Source organism: Bombus flavifrons, chromosome 18, assembly GCF_040668555.2.
Source record: "Bombus flavifrons isolate JBK064 chromosome 18, iyBomFlav1_principal, whole genome shotgun sequence".
In the NCBI taxonomy this organism is placed as follows: Eukaryota; Metazoa; Arthropoda; class Insecta; order Hymenoptera; family Apidae; genus Bombus; species Bombus flavifrons.
Window position 1 is genome coordinate 4,029,715 of NC_138459.1, and position 5,610 is coordinate 4,035,324.

The window sequence follows — 5,610 nt, forward strand, 5'->3', positions numbered from 1 at the left end:
CTAAATGGATCGTCTTTCTCTCTATGTGTATCTCTTTAACTGTTATGTTATGGCGACTCTCCGGCTGCGCCATTCTACATCCCCTTATAGCATCGCGTTTACGTTTACGAGCACCACCGCTGACGTTTACGAGCCACCGGCTGACGTACGAGCCACTTGCTGCTCTCTTGCTTCCATTGCTGGCGCTCGCACGTTAACGTTTTACCACCGTCGCCTCCGATCTCCGGTTCGAATTCCTATTTTAATTTTATATTCGTCTTTTAATGTAGTTTTACCGCTGGAAGTTTCTGTCGATTACGAATAAATTATTGAAGAGTAATTTACCTAATTTGGAAATGTTTGTAATTAGGTTGTTTGAATGGTTTCTTTCGTTTTGTAAGGAAATAATAGACGAACAATGTTTTTTTTGTATTATATTAGTTTATGATAATAGAAATATAACGAAATGGAGCATACCTGATTCAATAAAATAATACAAAACAGAAATTGTTGTTCGTCTATTATCAATTTATGAAACGAAAGAAACTTTTCGGACGACCTAATATTGTTAAAAATGACAGAGGATAAAATGCAGTAAAGAAACATTTGTGTAAAATATTGGAAGAACAGCTGATAGGATTAGAAAAGAAAAATTTCTAATAAAAAAAAATAAATCAATAAATAAAAATAAATAAGGAAACTCTTTCATCGTTACTTTATAACAAATTAATTAATTTATTAATATAGTTATAAATAAAGTATGCAGAATCAAAGCATTCCTTCCACACTTAGAGCATCTGAAAATAAACTACTGAGACTGGAAAAGAACAATTTTTGATCGAATAATAGATAGAATAATAATGACGACCCTTTCATTATTATTTTAACAGACATATAATTATGTCTCTTTATAATTACACGCAAAGTATCTATAATAATATCAATTTCTGTTCTGTCGGAATTTCCTTAATTCTTTAAGAATTTAAACGATTTCATAATATGCAAGGTACATGATTCTTATTGTTTTAACGTAGACTCTTTTCTTTGTAGAATATCGTCTACCTTAATAAGAATTGCTTTAATGTAGACTCTTTTCTTTGAAGGATATCGTGTAACTTAATAAGAATTGCTTTAACGTAGATTCTTCTTTGAAGAATATCATCTACCTTAATAAGAATTGCTTTAACGTAGATTCTTTTTTGAACAATATCATCTACCTTAATAAAAATTGCTTTAACGTAGACTCTTTTCTTTGAGGAATATCGTCTACCTTAATAAGAATTGCTTTAACGTAGACTCTTTTCTTTGAGGAATATCGTCTACCTTAATAAGAATTGCTTTAATGTAGACTCTTTTCTTTGAAGAATATCGTGTACCTTAATAAGAATTGCTTTAACGTAGACTCTTTTCTTTGAAGGATATCGTGTAACTTAATAAGAATTGCTTTAACGTAGACTCTTTTCTTTGAGGAATATCATGTATCTTGATAAGAATTGCTTTAACGTAGACTCTTTTCTTTGAAGAATATCGTCTACCTTAATAAGAATTGCTTTAATGTAGACTCTTTTCTTTGAAGGATATCGTGTAACTTAATAAAAATTGCTTTAACATAGATTCTTCTTTGAAGAATATCGTCTACCTTAATAAGAATTGCTTTAACGTAGACTCTTTTCTTTGAGGAATATCGTCTACCTTAATAAGAATTGCTTTAACGTAGATTCTTCTTTGAACAATATCATGTATCTTGATAAGAATTGCTTTAACGTAGACTCTTTTCTTTGAACAATATCATTTACCTTAATAAAAATTGCTTTAACGTAGACTCTTTTCTTTGAAGAATATCGTCTACCTTAATAAGAATTGCTTCAAAGTAGATTCTTCTTTGAGGAATATCATGTACCTTATTAAGAATTGCTTTAACGTAGATTCTTTTTTGAAGAATATCATCTACCTTAATAAGAATTGCTTTAACGTAGATTCTTCTTTGAAGAATATCGTCTACCTTAATAAGAATTGCTTTAACGTAGACTCTTTTCTTTGAGGAATATCGTCTACCTTAATAAGAATTGCTTTAACGTAGACTCTTTTCTTCGAAGAATATCATCTACTTTAATAAAAATTGCTTTAACGTAGAATCTTTTCTTTGAAGGATATCGTGTACCTTAATAAGAATTGCTTTAACGTAGACTCTTTTCTTTGAAGAATATCATCTACCTTAATAAGAATTGCTTTAACGTAGACTCTGTTCTTTGAAGAATATCGTGTACCTTAATAAGAATTGTTTTAACGTAGACTGTTTTCTTTGAGGAATATCATCTACTTTAATAAGAATTGCTTTAACGTAGATTCTTCTTTGAAGAATATCATGTTCCTCGAAAACGCTGAGAAAACGTCTCATTATAATAAGTTCCGGCAGAATTTGGCCGGCAAGACACGAGAATGCTGTCAAGAGAAATCATGCAGGTACGACGCGGAGGGTGGTCGAAAGGTACAGGCGGTAGAATTCGGGTGCAATTGGTTTTGCATTTCGTCCACGTAACCGGCGTCCATTGCAGGAGCGGCGTTTGAGCGATTTATGGGTTCGGCAACCGCATTGTATCTGTACGTGCCGGGCGCCGTGACGCACCGTGACGTGACGTGACGTAACTGACAAGTCGGATGTGAAACCTGGGAGCCGATCTTGTGCCTACCTAACGTTCATCCTAACCTACCCTAACCTGCAACGTTACCCATCGTCGCGTGTTTCACGCTATTCCACGCTATTCTATATATTTCCTTTTCTCTTTCTTCTTCCTCTTACTTATTCTTTGCTCTCGCTAGCACGCGTATCTATACGCTCCACGTGTCTTTCTTTCCTCCTTTTCTTTTAAAAGCTCCGCGGCAAATTTATCGCTGCCAGCTATCCCGGCAAAAGGAAGAAAGTTGTTCAAAATTGTGTACACACTCGGCGTACTACAGGCGGCCAACGGTTGCTCCAGCAAGGGGGTGATAAGTACCTAGGATCAAGGACTTGGACTTGGCTGCTGGCCATATTTCTCAAACGTTGTTGTTGCTCGCGGTGGGATTTTCTATCGCCAATTGATATTCGTATCTTTCATACGGTTTCGCGGCACACGGTTTTCTCAGTTCCTTCCCTTCATACGATATCCGTATGGCGGCTGCACGAGATTCTGCTCGACCGATTGGAAGGATGATAGATAAGCCATTACGAGAGTAGCCAGGATATGAGAAATTCTTTAGATTAACGAAACTATCCACTTCGTTGGCTAACTTGGTTCGAAGATCTGGTAAAGGAAGATTCTTACAGACTGTACATTCTTCTGGCTAAGCTGTGTATCTGGCTGATTTCAGAATAATCAAGGCTTCATGATCATAAATCTATCAGGACGAGAAAAGAAAAGAGGAGAAAGATGCAACAACTGACGCACATTGCAAGAAGCATCGAACGTATCTCGGCGTTCATTCTTCTTGTGTCGGACCGACGAACAGAATTCCCGCATCGGCGAGTAATTACTGCGGTCGTTAGCGGCGGGCGTTCTTGAATTAATAATGACGTCACAACGCCAGACACTTCTGTTTGGCTTTAATAAGGAGACGACAGGTCGCGTTCGCCGTTAGCGACGCGCGGGGGATGCTGTTCTCTCTCTCTCTTGACTGATTAACTATCTCCGGCGCTAATTATCCCCTCAAGTTGTTAGCCACCCTACACGTGACGTCGCGTCCGACGAAGACGTTCCCGACCCGGCGAAAACTGCGACGACGTTGTTAACGACAGAAACGTGGATGTCCCAAAAGTGTACTATTTTGCGTCTGGTCGCGTTTCAACGCTTTGCGTCACCCTTCATTCTCACAGTACGGGTTATTCTTGTATTAACACAGCAGTTCTACTTTTTAGTGTATACCTGTTACATTGTATTATACTATAACAGTAGAAGCAGTCAAATTGACTGAAGTCTTACTTCGTGTTATAGTGTAGTATAGTGATTTCCATCCTTAATTATTCAAACAAGTTCTTAACACTGAATATTTTGTACATTTTATACTTGTACATTCTAATCTTCCATAATTATATAAACATTTAGAGAATGTTTATTAACACTACAACTAACACATTAGTCAAATTGATTGGTTTTACAACTTTATTTGAAAACTCCTACTTCGTGTTATAGTGTAGTATAGTGATTTCCATCCTTAATTATTCAAACGAGTTCTTGACATTGAATATTTTGTACATTTTATACTTGCACATTCTAATCTCCCATAATTGTATGGACATTTAGAGAATATTAACACTTAGTACTAACACTCCAGTCAAGTTGAATGGTTTTGCAATTTTATTTTAAAACTCCTACTTCATGTTATAGTGTAGTATAGTGATTTCCATCCTTAATTACTCAAACGAGTTCTTGACATTGAATATTTTGCATATTTTATACTTGTTCTTAACATTGAATATTTTGTACATTTTGTACTTGTATATCCTAATCTTCCATAATTGTATAAACACTTAGAGAATATTCATTAACATTAGAATTAACACTCCAGTCAAATTGAATGGTTTTGCAATTTTATTTGAAAACTCCTACTTCATGTTATAGTGTAGTAATGAATTTTATTTTCTTTCTTATGTATTCAAACTGAAAATAATTTTCTGTCAAGGCTACTCATACCAATATCAGTTAAAATGACCGGTACTTGTCAAAGTGTGAAAGGGTCCCGCAATCTGTTTATCGAACACCAATTAACCAGTTTCCTCGTTTCGTACAACTTGCCACTCGTTTTTTAAATTTTTACCGCGTATCGTTCGATACGACGATATCAGTTATCAGGAAAATTCCGGATCGATCGCTAGATCGCTAGATGCTAACGCTAGAAATACCACGGAAGTCGAAACGATTGGTTCTACGATTTTATAAACGTGTCGACCCTCGTTTAGGGACGATGGTCCCGGATGGATTAGTAATATCAAAAATGTACCACATAACGTGGAATTGCTTCTGCAAGAAAGTAATAAATCAATAAATATAAAAATATTCCATCATTAGGTATTTTTTAAAGACCAGTCGTTTTCACTGGATTTGATAGAAATAGCTTCGTGTTAACTATCGGTAGTTCTAGCGTTAAAAGTGCGCTGAGAGATTGGCAATTTTAAGAAAGGAAAAATAAATACAGTGGCTGACGAAAGTATCCGAACGTTTACATATGCAAACTCGAATGGCCGAAATAACGTACATTAAAGGAATTTGCTTAGACAAACAGACGTTAATAGGAAGATGGAAGTGTTGAGATTACGTCAGTAAAATTTGAAAAGGATTCAACGACGTAATTAAATGGGAACCTCGAACGAGTGTTCAAATTTCAACCCCGTTACGATTCTCGAATTTGAGGATATACAAAGTTAAGGAATTGATAAACTCTTTGGTCCCTGAGTTTTCTAGAACGTAGGCTGCTTCTGAGAATAGATTTATAGGAACGTCACAGGTTCGAGAAAAGGTGGATGGGGTGAAGTTTCGGAAGAACTTAATCTTTCCTTGGAAAATGAACTTTAAGCTCGGGGGATTTTCACGTCCATGACGGAATTAATCGCGTTGTGTGCCGGTCCTTCCTACATTTATTTGTCAAAAAAGGAAC

The 5,610-nt window shown here is 35.8% G+C and overlaps 1 long non-coding RNA gene across 6 annotated transcripts; it reads right to left on the reverse strand.

Moving 5' to 3' along the window:
* Positions 1–783: 783 nt before the first annotated feature.
* Positions 784–3,923, reverse strand: LOC138188993 (uncharacterized). 6 transcript variants are annotated; one of them, XR_011175796.1, is made up of 3 exons: positions 1,880–3,923; positions 1,197–1,775; positions 784–1,094 (listed from the first exon to the last, which is right to left on the reverse strand). It is a non-coding gene; the product is annotated as an uncharacterized LOC138188993 (long non-coding RNA). The 6 variants fall into 6 exon arrangements; XR_011175795.1 differs by having other exon boundaries at positions 784–1,145; XR_011175792.1 differs by lacking the exon at positions 784–1,094 and having other exon boundaries at positions 1,121–1,775; positions 1,880–2,246; positions 2,300–3,923.
* Between the last annotated feature and the right edge of the window lie 1,687 nt (positions 3,924–5,610).